Source organism: Tamandua tetradactyla, chromosome 17, assembly GCF_023851605.1.
Source record: "Tamandua tetradactyla isolate mTamTet1 chromosome 17, mTamTet1.pri, whole genome shotgun sequence".
NCBI classification, from domain to species: domain Eukaryota; kingdom Metazoa; phylum Chordata; class Mammalia; order Pilosa; family Myrmecophagidae; genus Tamandua; species Tamandua tetradactyla.
The window spans coordinates 53,271,920-53,287,809 of record NC_135343.1 but is presented as its reverse complement, the minus strand read 5'-3'; the positions used below and the strand labels follow the sequence as shown (position 1 = coordinate 53,287,809).

The 15,890-nt window shown below is 38.6% G+C and overlaps 1 protein-coding gene and 1 long non-coding RNA gene across 7 annotated transcripts in view; one reads left to right on the top strand and one right to left on the bottom strand.

Moving 5' to 3' along the window:
- CTNNA2 (catenin alpha 2) overlaps positions 1-12,996 on the bottom strand; it is a 1,185,776-nt gene extending 1,172,780 nt beyond the window's left edge. For all 4 annotated transcript variants that reach the window (XM_077134716.1, XM_077134704.1, XM_077134705.1 and 1 more), the window contains exon 1: positions 12,845-12,996. The gene's annotated coding sequence lies outside the window, so the exon portion shown is untranslated. The remainder of the gene's footprint in view (positions 1-12,844) is intronic.
- A 371-nt stretch (positions 12,997-13,367) lies between these two features.
- LOC143661617 (uncharacterized) overlaps positions 13,368-15,890 on the top strand; it is a 98,914-nt gene continuing 96,391 nt past the window's right edge. For all 3 annotated transcript variants that reach the window (XR_013164736.1, XR_013164734.1, XR_013164735.1), the window contains exon 1: positions 13,368-13,478. This is a non-coding gene — a long non-coding RNA (uncharacterized LOC143661617). The remainder of the gene's footprint in view (positions 13,479-15,890) is intronic.

The window sequence follows — 15,890 nt, the reverse complement described above, 5'->3', positions numbered from 1 at the left end:
AGCACCACTATTGAAAAATCAATTGGCCACAGATGTATAGTTTTATTTCTAGACAATAATTCATTTCATTAATCTATACATCTGTTTATATACCTGTATCATACCACCTTAATTATCGCAGTCTTGTAGTAAGTGTTGAAATCATGGAGTGTGAGTCTTCCAACTATGTTCTTTTATAAAATAATTTTGGCCATTCTTACATTTCCACATGAAGGTTAGGATTAGACTGCAAATCTATACAACAACATAAAAAAAGTAACTGAGATTTTGAAAGAATTGCATTGAATCTGTAGATCAACGTTGGTAAAATGCTGATGTGAAATATTTCAAATAAATATTCAAAAAAAGTATTTACTTTTCTTGTGTAAACTTGTCTTAGTCAAGCACAATTCTGCAACTGTAAAAAAAAGATTAAAAACAAAGAAATGTAAAACACCTGGATTTAAGAAGGCAGCTATTCATAGCAGCAATAGCAAGCAAAATCATCTTTCCAATGGCAAGCCATACATCAAGAAAATCTCACCATATAAATATATCTATCTCACATTATTCAAGAAAGCTAGAGCAGAAAATAGCTATGTGCTGCTCATTGATAGCCTTATTCAAACTTATTATTATTATTATACAGCATATTTATTTGTATAATTTCTTAGGAAAAGACAGAATTATGACAAAGTTAATCACATTGCCTTCAAACTATATTCAGTTATTCAGCGCTAAAAAATTATCTTGCAAGGATATGAACCATGACTTGCCACTTGCAAATAATTTCACATCCACACTCAATTAGTGTACAAAGAAAAATCCTTGTTTTTCAGCAGTAAAGCATATCACCTATTTATAATATCTTAATAGGGTTCACTGGATTGTACAGTTCATTAACGATAAAGCAATATTGGTATGTATGCATTTAGCCCAGATCAGATGAATAATTACAATACAAAGCAATTCGTCCATTTTCTCAATTTGCAGAGTCAGTGAAAGGTTTTCACTCAAAATAGCTTCTCTTCATAATGAAAGAAGTTTCCCAAAATAAGACTAAACCTAAGTATTCCTCAAGTTTGAATAAGATGGTCTAGTCCCAGAGAAATATGATACTGAGCTTTCAAAATTGGAGATCTCTTTGAGTTTCTTAGCAGTGCTGAACTTGGATTGTTAATACTTGCACATTTCTAAAAATCAGTGCTGACTGCAGGATGGAAATGGTATGTAGTGTAACAGGCTCAATATGCAAATGATGTTAAAATAATATTTAAAGCATCAGATAACCAAAGTATAGAGTCATTCAGCTAAAGAAAAGTTTAACATCATGAGCATAATCATAATCAAACAAGTCACCACAACCATCAGAATATTGTCAAGCTGCCTTGCACCAAGCACTCAATTTGGTTCAAGCACCTGGAAATGACAAAGCTCACGCCCTTGAAGAATCACACACAAAAAAAATTATGCAAAATATTTAAAAAGGCCTATCAAAATGTGAAGTATATATTTATAAATAGGTATATGCAATCCATGCCTGCACTGTGCTTACTTACTCCAAAGACAAAGCGTAATAAATAAATATTGGTAGACATATAATGATGCGTTTAGGTTTCTATGGCAGAGACAAATGTTGAGATTAATTTTAAAACAGAAAAGTTATTTTTGAACCACCATATAGATGGGATATTTCATATATAAAGTGTGGCTTATTCATAACGAATATAGATTTGAATAGTAACTGGATGCTTGTAAAAATTAAAAGAAAACTAAAAGAAAAAATTTGAGTGTGATATTTTATCATTTTCAGACAAATAAATTTTAAAATAATTTAAAATGTCTATTTGAATGGTTATCTTATCATATAAAAAGCTTATAAAATGTCAAGAAAAACACAAGAGAAAGGACAAATTGTTCAAATTTATAAAATATTTTAACATGATGCTTGTCATACAAGACCAAATAGAAGAATCAAAAGGAATTATTTCAACATCAGCAACGACCTATTAGAAAATGTCAATGAAAAAAAAAAGCCTCTCCCCACCGCAATAAAAACTACAAACTAGCTAGTAACTAACTTAACAAGATCTGAGAAAGATATTTTTTCATGAAGAAAACTAAAATAACTGAATCACAGAAAAACTGAGGAAATTAAAAGGCATGTCAATGGGAAGCCTGTGAGTTAGAAACTGTCACTTCTTCCTCAAAATCATCTTAAATTAATCACAATGCCAGCTCAAATCCCAAGGTGATTGTTTATGGAATTTGATAATCTGATTATCATATTGGAAGAAAAGATGTAAAAATAGGTAAGGAACTTTGGAAAAAGGAAAACCACCACCTGCTTAATATCACAACATACTAAAGACCAAATAGTTGTCATAAAGTATATCATCATTAGTTGGGAAACAATAAAAACTTTAATATCCAGAAAATATAAATAAGTTCTATAAATTAAAATAAGATAAACCCCAAAACAGGCAAAGAGGGTGTAATGACTTGTAGCTATGTATCCCAGACAAAACATGTTTCTAAACTTAATCCATTCCTTGGGGTGGACTTCAATTAAATTGTGGCCCAAATGATTCAGGTCGGGCTTTAACCCAGATTACTGGAGTCCTTTACAAGCAGAATGAAAGTCAGATAGAAAAATGCCACAGAAAGAAGGCAGAAGTCAACTGAACCTAGAGAACCCAGAAGACGCCGCCATGTTCAGTGCCATATGGAGGAAAAGCCCAGGACCAAGGATCACCGGCAGCCAACCCAGAATGTCGTGATGATGCCTTGATTTGGACCTGTCCTAACCTCAAAACTGTGAGCCAGAAAATTCATGTTGTTTAAGCCAGCCCACTGCACGGTATTTATTTTAGCAATGAGGAAACTAAAACAGATACAAACCAACACAACATAGCAGAGGCAACACTAATGACTAAAAATCAAATAAAAGATGATCAACCTCTCTAGAAATTAGGGAAACAAATTTTTATAGCAAAGTGATATGCTATTGATCTACTCAGCAAACTCTGACAAGTTTAAAATTATTGTGTATTGGCCAAGGAGCAAGGAAATATGCACTTTCATTTGTGCTGGTGGAATGTAAACTGGTATCACTGTTTTGGAGAACAAATTGGCATTTTTATCTATTAAAATCTAAACTGCACATAATATCATGATCCAACCACTACAATGATCCAATCTACCCTTTCAATAAATTACATGAATGCATATGAATAAGAAACTCATGCAAGGATAATCATTGCAACATTGTTTGAAGTAGCAAAATAGCAGAAACAATTACTAAGAAAATGCAAGGATTAAATAAACCATAATATATCACACTTTGAAATAATAAACAAAAGCTAAAAAAAGTAATGTGAGTGTATCTTCCTGTACTTAAATGGAGAAACCTCTAAGCTATATATTAAGTGAAAATGAAGTATGGAGCAACAGTTTATATATACTGTATACATTATATATAATGTATATTGTTACATCAACATTGACTGCCTGTTTCTTTGAGGTACTTTACTGGAGACCCCAAAATCAATCTCCTCTCCATGAAACAATATTTGAAATCAGGACAACCTAACCATATGCTCCAAATTTGGTGAATATTTTATCCATCTAGTTTTTGTGCTTTTACATGAAAAAGATAGAAATTTGGTTTTATTTCTGTAGATAACCCAAAACTGGAAACACAATTCCAATCAATGTAATGTTATAGAGAAATTGATATGGAGAAAGAATTTTTATTATCCCGTGAAATATTAAATGTTTAATTAAAAGTGGAATGCAAAATTTTACATACATATGATCTCACCTGTGCTTAAAAGAAACTGTACATAATAAAATACCTCAGATATATTCATAGGGGAAAAATAAGTAGAAATTTACCAAATGTTCACTGGATGGTTAGAATGCAGTGACTTTTATTTTCCAGTTTCTTTTTCGTATTATATCTAGACTAGATATCCCACAATGGGCATATTTTATTTTAAGTATCAAAGACAAAATGTATCTTTTTGAAACAATGTATCTTCTGTTACTGAATTCTTCTGCTATCCCTAGAAAAGAAATACTTCTCTATTTCCAGCCTCTTCCCTGCACTCCAGTTCTACTTTTCTGCTGATACTGAGCAGTTATCAGTTTCCCAGCTTCAGCTTTCCTAGATGTGACTTGTTCAGACCTCCCACTGCTATGCTCACTTATCCCACTTCCCCATTGGCTCAGCACTGCCCCAGTTCCCAAGCAAAGACAGGATTGATTAAATTAACACAAACTAATACAAGGCCACCTCTCCTCCATCCTCTCATCTCCATCCATTGTTGGAGTGAGGTTTCTGATTTCAAGTCTGCCTGGACTTTTGAGTCACACCAGTGTGGAGTCAGTACCACACTATACTACCTACTTTATTCTATTCTTTCAGGTATTATTTTTTCAGGTATTTATCTTATAGCCACTACCAGCGTGTCAACCTACGAGGTCAGGTACCGTATCTTACACATATTTGGATCCCAGGCTGTGCCTTTCCAATGGTTTTCATAACTTGTAAGAGAGTATTTGATGAATGGCTGTTACATTTTTCTGACCAGAAATAGAATTTGCTCAGGACTTAATACAATGAACAAATATTTATGATGGAACTATTACATGCCGAGCATTGTACTAGGGGGATACTAAAAAAACAGAAGGTGTGTTTCTATCCTTGACAAAATTAGAATCTTCTGTGGTTGAGAACACCTAATAAAGAATGGAGAATAATTACTATTTGGCTCCTGCCTTAACAAGCAAAACATGAAAATCTCCTTGCCTGAGGTCCTGATTTCACAGATGGGCAAACTGCAATCGAGTTTGACTGTTTGGATTCTGGACTACTGCCAGCACTGACTTTTGCCTCCTGTCCCAACTCCATGGGCCCCAGTGCGCCTGGCTCTGCCTGCTAATACTTGAACGTCTGCCCACTTTAGATTTGTCCCTTGGATCCAGACTCCTGCCCCATCTAGCTCATGCTGCCTGCTAGAATCTAAATGTCTTCCTCTGGTCCTAGGATACCCTTTATCACTGTTTCTGCACACATTCCCACAATAAAAGGCAGTGACTCCAGTCCCAGATTTCTGAGATTTCTTTCTCTTGAGACAGAACATTGTGGAGGGTCTCTAAACCAAATTAGAACAAACATATCCATTTGCCTCCTCCTTTTTAATAGAACTGTCATTCTGGCCAGCAATCCCCCAATCTCCGGAGAGACATGGACCTCTGAGAAAGGTGACCCCATACTTCGCCAGCAGGTGTGTCCTGTTTCCCTTGCTGCTGGCTGGATTGGGCTGGCCAGTGACATAAGATGGAAGTCTGCAGAAGGGCTTTTGGCAAAAGTGTCCTCATTTTTTTTCTTTTTTTTTTTTTTTGCAAACAGACACTACTCCTCTATTTTGATGTGCTTGGAAGTTCAGCAGCCATCCTATTACTGGCTGAGGAGGAGGCCCATACACAGAGCCAAGGGAAGGGCAGGTATTGCCCCAGGAGTCCGCCATCCTCTAGATTTCTTGTTACCTTTACAAATGTTTTTGAATGTACTCTCATCCTCTGCTGTCAGGCTGCATATATTAATTTTAAACAGCATCCCTTTAAAAATAGTATCAGCAACTCTGTTTTCTATTTCAAAGGAGTGACATTAAAATGGGAATTTGATAGATATTGGTTGTTTCCAGTTTAAAAGCTATTATTATTAAAGCTGCACTTAATTTTCAAGTCTTTGGTTTTCATTTGTAAAAATGAATTTTAACTAAAAGAGACACTAACAGTCTGTTTCGCAAAGCGTGTGCCTCATTTTATATTCTGGTAGCTACCCGTCTTCTCCAAAACTTGGTATTGCCAGTCTTCTTCATTTTAGCCAATCTAATATTTGTGCAGTGATACCATATTGTGGTTTTAAATTTCACTACTTTGATAAATAATAGTGTTCACATCTTCATGTGATTACTGGCTATTTGTATATCTTCTTGCATGAAACGCCTCTTCAGACTTTTTCACTCTTTTAGTTGAATTGACTGACTTATAAGGTGCAAGAGTTCTAGAAAACGTTCTTTGTCAGATATATAGACCTAAGTATATGGATAGAGATACGGAGGTATAGTGATTGTGTTTTCCAAAGAGCAGAAGGTTTAATTTTGATGAAGTCTAAATTATTTTTAATTTTATGATTAGCTTTTGGGGGGCCCTGTCTAATAAATAGTTGCCTAACCCCAAATCACAAAGATTTTGTCCGATGTGATTATCTAGAGGTTTATATACTCAAAATCATGGATAAATCTCAAAAGAATTATTCTCAATGAAAATAGAAGACAAAAATAACTAAACATCATATGATTCAATCTATTTCAACTTCTAACACAGGAAAAAGCGATTGATAGTGACAGAAAGCAGACTAGGCACAGGAGGCCCTTTAGACTGATGGAAATGCTGCATTTCCTCACTGCAGTGATTATACGGGTAATGTGTCAAAACAATGAACCACATACTTAAGATGGGTGCATTCTATTATTTATAAAGCATACCTTAACATATTTAATTTTTTAAATGATAATTTGTGACTGGAATTTGGGATAGGATTTAAGGAAATGAGCAAAGTTTTATGTCTGAGACAGAAAGGTTAACCCTAATGAATATATAACTTCTGAAATAAATATCGCCACATTCTGAATGCATAAATGCACACAATCTTCCAAAAATAGTGGTACTGGTCTGTAAATGGAAGTAGCAAGTGATTTGCACCTCCAGTCAAGGAGGGAATAAAAAAAAGAGGGGGCAGGATGGAGAGACAAGAGAGGGCAATCAACGTTCCTTAGTTCTCCCCTTGGCCCAAAACTCCTTAATGCTAAATGTGCAGTTATCTTAGTGAAAAGGAAACACATGCCACTGGAGGTTGAGGAGTTTCTCGTGTGCAACAGTTTATATTTCAAAAGAAGAAAACAAATGAGACAGTGAGAAACATAGCATTAAATTTTGAAATTTTAGGGGAAACTCACTTGCAGACTTACAGAATTTTATAGCTAAATGACTTGAGTCCAAGTCACAGATAAATAAATAACCGTATCTTATTTTATTTATAATACAGATAAAATAAATAAGGCTTGGAGAGTCTGAGATATGTAGTTGTATAACTGATTAATGTTTGAAAAACTGGAGGAAAAACGTAGATATTCTGATTCTTGGTTCTGTGTTGTTATAAAATCACTCTCTAGCCCAGTACTCAGTGCAGAGAAGATTTAAAAAAAAAAAAAAAAATCTGGTGAATGAATGTATTCGTGCTAAAAAATATAATATAAAAAAACATTCACAACATAAGTGAATACAGGGATGAATTTAGATGCAGACTTTTTTTTTTCAAAACAATGTGTTCTATATATACTTCTTCATGCCAGTTCTGCACATTTAAGGGAAAAAAAAACCTTTTTTGTGAAATTACACTAGTAGGTAATATTCCCTGAGGCAAGAGAATGAAGATGAGCAGTAAACGCTCAAGAATTGTGGAATACCCTTTCCTAGAAATAATTAAGGACAATTAGCTCTTCCTAAGATAGTTATAGGACACTTCTACCTCCTTACTAAAAGATGGATTAATGATATTTAACAACTGCTTCAGGTCCTATAAATTTACGATAACTCGTAAGACTGAATTTTTACCAAACCGTAGTCTATTGCCAATTAAAATCAGCTGGGAACATCAACGCCTCAGGTGCTTCTGGAGTCACTGTGGTTTCCAGGTGGGTTGCAGGAGAAGAAACTTGTGTATCTACGTCAAAAGTGCATGGCTTTAGTTCTGAAACATCAAGGGACCATAAAAGAAAAGATCTTGTACTTACTGCAGATATGTAACAAAAAAGGCAAGCCAAATTTATACCAGCTAAACATCTCATAAGCTTCCCATTAACTCTACAGTTTGGTTCTGGGGCCCTTGGAATCTTATAAAACTAGATTCCTTATTTTACCCCACGTCCCTGTGGCATGTCCACTCATTTCAAGAAGGAACAGTGTAGTAAATTAGGAAATTATTTGATCCTCCATCACAATTGGCACAAATTTGATGCTACTTGGCTCCCAGTAAAAAGCCGAGCAAGCAAAATAGCAAGAGACTGAAAAATAGCGTGATACTAAATGTTTTTCACATGTTTGTATTTTTTTATCATCTAGTTCTGTTAATTGCAATTTAAGTATAAAACATGCTTTAAAATAACTAAAACATGGATTGTATCAACCTGACAGCAAAAATATAGGTATCCCCAAAGTGAACAGGCAGTTATAAATTTTTTCAGCTCATTAGACTAAAACAAAATTAATTCATTCTATCTCATGCTTACTTCCACCTCTCTGTTTGGTTACCACTTTAACTTATGGGAATATAATTGCTTATTTCACTCTTCTTAATGAACATGTCCTGATAAATAACTGTCTAAAGCATAGTTGTGTGCACAGATAGGGCCTTTAAACCTAAAGGAATTGGAAGCCCCTCCAAATAGGAAATCCCATTAAAATCAAGCACAATACATTTAGACTTAACTTTGTGTTTCCTTTGGAAACATATTCATGATTAAAAATAACATAGTTAAAGATAACATTCACAAAACCAATTTCATGTATGTCAGAACTACAAAAAAATAATGAAAAGCATTTTACTATCAGATAGAAAATAATAAAAATATGACTACATTTAAATAGGATGTGAGCAATATAACTACTGAAACTTCCAACTTGCAGATAAAATTTTCCAGAAATTCATTTTTGATAAAATAATTCAATCCATACTATTTATGCTGTTTGATAAATATTTCATGGATAAATACTGCAAAATATTTAATGAACTCAAACCAAATAAAGACGTACCAAGAGACGGAGCCAATAAGCATTTTCCAAATCACACTGAGCAGATAGTTAACCTGTTCAGTGCAGGTTCTCAAACAGACCTGTCATCATCACACCCTATTCTCCCAGTAAAACACTTGAGTGAGCATATTCATCATTTGGAATCATTAATAATTTTGAAACCCCAAAAAGCTACTGTGATAATTAAGAAAAGTCAACAATGAAGTAACAAATAAAGTCCCTGGAAATATAATGAGCCTAACAAGCACCGACTTCATATACATCAAAATAAACTATTCCTGGCTATTATTCTCCAAGACATACCTTTGGAATAGTGATGAGTTAAAGTAAAAGAAGGGAGGGTAGTGATAGCATAATACATAAACTTTTGTTGTTCAGCCCTGGCTAAATCTTCCCATTGCCTGAAGTTGAAGGAAAAGAGATAAAAAGAACACTCTGGATCCTCACTGTGGCAGAGACCTTGGATCCTGTGTTTTGGGATGGGGCTTTGGGTAAGATAAAGCACTGAAAAACAAGCTCCCCCGGATAGCTGAACATTCTGTGATAAATGGATCCTACACTACCAAAAGTTGCCTCATCCCTAAGTGATAGCATAACTGTATATATTTAACCCCTTTTATATATTTAAATAAATAACCCCTTTTTATACACTCACCAGTATAGCAACTATTCCAGTAAGCAGACTTCTTGATGTCACACTCCACCCCCACCCTTCCAAACACCCTGTGTCTCTCTTTCTCTCTGCTTTAGTTCCATCTGAGGTGCCCACCCTGCATGAAATTCTCCCCATGAGTCTCTGTCCCAGCTACAGGCCTACTCCTGAATGTAATCTTTCCCCAACCACACAGACATCTGTCCTCTCCTGAATTCCTGTGAGTCTTACTTGCTTGTCCTCTCTTTCTAGTGCATAATCCTATAGTGTCTTGGCTTCTTTTAAAACCATTTCTCCTAATTATAGCAATGATGCTTCCTCAATGCATGTTTTGTTTATGGCAAGTACTGTGCTGGAACCATTTCATTCTTAAAAATAATGCCATAAACCAGAGCCTGACTTTATCTGCATTTTAGAGATGAGGAAACACTTAAAAAAAAATACACACAGGCACAATTTCCAAGGCTCCTCGGTAGTGGAGCCTGCACTCAAATCTAAAGTTCACTCCCAAGGTTTTTTTTTTTTTTTTTTTTTTTCTTTTGGCCACTGGGAAATAGGACCTGATGGAAATGCCTGTTCTGTTCAACTAGACTACAAGTGGAGGTCAAAGAGAGTGACTTTACTTCATTCAAATACCTCATATCACTTAGCATCGACTTGGTGAGTTTAAGAGCTCTTGAAAGAAGGATAGAGAGAATGTGTCCCACATATTCCCTACAGGATTCTGTGAGATGTCCAGTTAGGTCTTCCTTCATTCCATATATTCTTATAGGTCCATTCAATAAATGGAAGCCTCTGGAAATAGATTTCTCCAGAGGGGGCTGTCCTTTACCTAAAAGCTGGATTATGGTCAGAGTGGCAGGCTACTTTTTAAAGATACTTATTTCTCTTCTAGTTCCTGTTTCATTAATTTTATCTAAGTCCCCATAAAAATTTCTATGAACAAAATGTCATTTTATTCTCTATTCCTTAGTAACAGTGCATATTCTGTTTTCACTAAGTGGATGAAGCAGGCTCATATATCACTCAATGCTCTATGCAAAAAAACAAACTGCAACAAAGAAAGAGCGGGGCTGACTGAAAGGCTGCCTGTACTGCATACTCACAACTGGGTACCACCCCATCCAAAAGAATAGTAGGGATGCAGGAGAGGGAGAAGTAAATTAGAACAATACTAACTCCTTAAACACAAATATAATTACTATCATAGTCTTTCACTGGCTTCACAGCATTTCAGGAAAAAAGGAAAACAAACAAATAAAATAAGCCTTCAAGTTCACTACTACGGAACCACCACTCAGATACAGAGAGGGTTGAGTGCAATTCTGCATCAGGATATTGGTTACACTAATAATTTAACTGAGCTTCTGCCACATGGCTTTAGGATTCAGCCAAGCCATTAATGGAATTGCATTCCTACCGTAGGGAATTAGGGAAGGCAGAGAATTGTTCTTAATATTATACACTTCTCCAAAACTGATTCAGATGATTAACTATCAGTTTTTCATCAAACAAGCACTCAATGACTTTGGAAGGCAAATCTCTTCATCTCAATGCCTATTTCACATTCCCATAAAATGTAAAGCACATACTGCACTACTGTCATTCAATAATTTAAATGAAAACAAAAAAATCAATGATTTGCTTCACAACAGAGTTTCTTATTAGCAGCTTCATTGAATCTACCATTAATTTCCGTCCCTCTGCACACTCTGTAAACCCAAAACATGACCATTCTCTTGATATCACAGTTTTGTTTTTTGATGTTATTGTTGTTGATGATATTTAAGGAGAACGGGGAGGGGCGGAGGGGAAACGCAGGCTTTTAAACAGTCTATTTCTGATTCCTACTTTCATTGTTTTTTGGACTTTCTGAAATGAATAAACTAAACATTCTGAGGCATTTCTGTCCCACCACAAATAAATAAACGTTTAAGCAGAAAAGCTTTTGAAAAGGAAAATCATCAAATTACTATTAAATCATATAAGAGAAAGAGGCAGAGTGTAAGTCAATGAAAGCAAAATTAAATATAGTACTCTATGAAATTAAGTGTTTCCAAACCAACTGAATTTTTACATTGTTAACAGAATTCCCGGGGTTAAACTTTTCCATTGGTATAAACCCTAAACCTAATCACGTAGTATGTTTCTTTTCAAATATCGTCAGGCTCCCTACCAGGTGGATAAGAAGGAGAAAAGGTACCTGTTAAAGACTGTAGTGCAGCTAGTGCAATCAAAATGGCATATAAACAAGCCTGGGGAGTTGAACCTTATTTCTTCAGAAACTGACCACTATTCTCCTTTAGAAGTTAATCCATGCTCAACAACCAAAAGCATATTTCTTCCACTCTTTCAATCCCTATGACTCCAAATATATACCTTGGTGTTTTGTTTGCCAATCAAAACATTCCATAAACCATGCTGTGGTGCACATGCATTAAAGTTTAGAGAGTTTCTGCCTTTGAAGTACGTCGTGACAGAACCAAGGACACACAGGTTCAAATCCAAGCCAAATATTAGGCGGGTGGTTTGAAAATATCAATCCAAAGAGGCCTATAGGAACAGAATACAAGCTCTCACTGCCACCACCCTTCCTCTCCCCTCCCCTCTTTCTCTCTTGTTCCCTTCCCCTGCTCTCTTTTCTTGTGGGTCCCTCATGAAGACAATCAAAGCAGGGAAAGCTGGATTTTAAATTCAGTGAGAACACACTGGGAATATGTAATTCTCAGGGGAAAAAGAAACTGCTAAAGAGATGGTTGGGGGGCTGTTGGCGACATGTCTAAGGGACAACTCTCCCCACCCCCACCCTAATACAGCACATATCCATAGATTTTTCCTCGAACCTCTTCTCTTTCCAGTTCCCGGTACTCTGTCCAAACTCGACCCTTAATCCTAATCATTTAGGACCTGGAAAGCATCCGCTGTGCAATAGTCTGTCTCTCAGTATATGTGCCCAATTTTTCCTGAAGCCCCTGAATTCGGACAGTTGAAGCAGGAGAGAGCGGATTCCACCGGAGAAGGGGTGAAGAAAAGGGGGGAAAGAGATGGAGACGAGAAGAAAGGGATGAAAGATATGCTCTAGGGCGAGCGGTTGAGAGGAAGACCAGGAAGAAAGGAAGGATGGGAAGGAAGCGAGGTTGGGAAAGAGGAAAGAAAGGGATGAAAGAAAGGCTGGAAGGGAGAACGGAGGGGAGAGGAGAGAGGGATGTTGGGAAGGATGAGGGTGGGAGGGTTGGGACGCGAGGAGGGAGGGGAAGATGGAGAGGATAGGAGGGAGGCAGAGCGGGAGGGAGGCAGGCAAGGATGGAGGATGCTCTGCCCGGGACTCACCTCTGTGGGTCGGTGGGAGTTGCCAGCCTCCTCCTCTTTTTTGCCCGTTCCCAGCAGCTGGAGAGGCTGTCTCACCGGGACCGGAGAGGCGGCAGCGGGGACAAGGGCAGCAGCTGCTGCAGCCGCCTCCGGCCGAGGTGCGGCGCCGCCCGCTCCGCGCGCCCGCCCGCCCGCCGGGGTCTCCGCCTCACTCGCCAGGCAGCGCAGCCGCTCCCCCTCCCCCGCCCGCCCAGCGTCCTGCCAGAGCGCGAGCGGCAGCGGCCCGGATCGCCGCTAGGGGAGGTGTCCAGTGCGCAGGCGCGGCCGCTCCAGCCCTCGCGCGCTCCCGCGGCCTCCGCGACTCCGCGGGGTCGGGGGAGGCCCCGGGACCCTGGGGGCGCGCGCGGCCTGAGGAGCGCCGAACGGGTGGGGCTGGGCGGGGCTGGGGAGGCGCGGCCGGTTTCGCGCTGCAGGTGGGGGGAGGGGGAGGTGGCGAAGGGCGCAGGTGCCGTGGCCATGACAACCGCGTTACCCAGCGCGCGGGGACCCCCCCACCCACGGTCCCGCGCGGCCAGGCCCGCGCGAGGAACCCGCTGCGGGGAGCGCTCCCGAGATGGGGAAGGAGGCCGGCGGGTCGCGGAATGGGAAAGGAAGGGTGAGCCCTGGGGAAGGCGGGCGCGTGGCAGGGAGAGCGCAGGCCCAGTGCTGGGAAGTCAGAGAGTGACCCGGGAAGGAGGTTTATTGAAACCCGGCGCCCGGAGGGGAGGCCGACTGGACTAGAAAGGACCTAGAAGAGGATGGAAGTGTAAAAGCAAATGGAATATTCGTTCATTTATCAAGCCTCTGTTGAATGATGTCGCTGTGGGAGGTATTGTATTTCCTTTAATAATTCAAAGAATATTTCGAGCCCCTAATTTGTTCCAGACACTCTGCTTAGGTATCTGGAGACATCGAACAGTCTCTAAGGTCCGGAACTTATCCTCCAGCTGGGGAACGGGCACAGCGAGGGCAGGCAGGGAGTATGTGTTTTGCCCACGACCAGCAACTGTAGCTAGATGGTGGACTGTAACTATTAGAAAAGTCCTGGAGCCGAGAAAGGTCCCCGCAACATAAAATATGAAACATAAGTCATAGTTATTTTGTTCAGCCACTAAGTCAAATGACATACACCTGCCCCCGCCCACATTAAGAAAGGAAATAAATAAAAACCCAAGGAAGCGAGGGCAACTCGGCATGAGTCAGGTGACGCGCCCATAAGGGTCTGCCTGGCCGGTCTTCTAGCCCGTCAGCGTCGATGCGTTATTCAAGCCAACACTTGAACCGCTACCACTTGATGGACGCTTTGTTTTCGCTCTCCTCCACTGGCTGTGACTACCCCAACCCCACCCACCACCGGTTCTCAGGTCGGCATCTGCAATTGTTTGAAAATTATATCAAACCCGAAGTGTCTTTCTGACCAGGTACTGTCTCGAAAGCATTACCTCTGTCCGTTACTCTCTCTCTCCCAATAACTTCTTGCCTTTCTTTTTTCTTGCCCACACCACTTTACCAATTTAAACATGTCTCGGAGAGAGAGTGAACAGGAGTCACTACATGTAGGTTTAAGAAAAAACCTTGTTAACCCTCAACGATGATTCAGGACCAAGGACAGTGACAGCACGTATTCGTCCCACCAAGCGTTTTCCTTAACGCTGCCTATAGAAAAGAGAGAGACCCGCTAAATGTGCTGGACGTGTTTCTAGAAGTAAACCCTTATCGCCGAATGATTTGCGCCAAAAGAAATAACAGGCCGTTTACTGGGAGAGGTAGGAAGGCAGCAGGCCTTTGCTGGAAAGAATGAGTAGGATTTAGAGAGGGATTGCAGGACCTTAAAATGAAAGCAGGCGTTCGTTTAGCAAGCAAGGACCGTCAATAAAAACTGAGCTTCTCCAACAGCATCTTCCCGGAGGCAGAGGACACTTGAATTTAAACGGCCCAAGAATCTGGAAAGACTAAAGTAGTCCCAGTTAAATGAGGCGGAACACGAAAGGACTGACATTGCCACAATTGCATTTTCACTTCTCTGGTCGGGATGGAGGGGTTATATTCAAAAATACAGAAAATAGTTATGGGACAAGTATGTCTCTTTAAAGTTCAATGAGGTCATTTATAGCTTTGTGCATAATTTTAGATTCGACTTAAATGTATAATTCTGTTTTCATTGTCAGCATCCTAACAAACTAATGTAGAAAATGTACTCTGTTGTATCCAAATGACATTTCCCTTGTTTCTGTTGTGTAGTGACTTTTAAAACTATCAGATATTGAGAGACACTGTAAAGTCATTTGTAAAACAATTGTAAGCTTTTTGTCCATGGAATTGCTTTAAATTGGAGTTAATAAAAAATAAAAGCTTTAAAGTCATCTTTTATTTCCCAGGCCCTTGGTCTCCCTCACTCCTTCAAAATGCACACAAAGTGTTTTCTGTCAATCAGATAGCGATAAGAAATTATTCAAGCAATGCATTTAAGTCACCAGCAGGCAAACAGGAGCTAAGATTTTTGTTCTCTGTCTCCAAGGAATGTACTAATTCTTCTATGTTTTTAATGAAGGGGACCCCTCCACACACACCCCTGTTTACCCTATGGAGACATCCAAATTTAGTATATGTATTTTTCTCTGAAAACAGTCTAAACATCCTTGTACTAATAATAGCTATCATTAAATACTGAAAAGCTATCATTTTAAACCAATGGATTATTTTTGTTTTTTTTGTTGTTGTTGTTTTTACCTTTATGTCTGATTTTGAGAATGCTTATGAATCTGATTGTTTTCAGTTTTCTTGATTTAAGTGTTGTCCTTCATTTCAGTGATATATACATATTCAACCCTTGGAAAAAAAACAAACCATTTTTCCCTTCCCCCATTCATGTTCAAGATTTATGGCCATATAAATAAACTTAAAGAGTATTGTTAAAAGCACAGCATTGTTTTCAAATGGAGAAAAACATTGTTTGTATTTGAAATACAATTTAATCTTCAATTGTATGACATCTAGATTATTAGAATCAGTGCTGGTATTCTTAGTA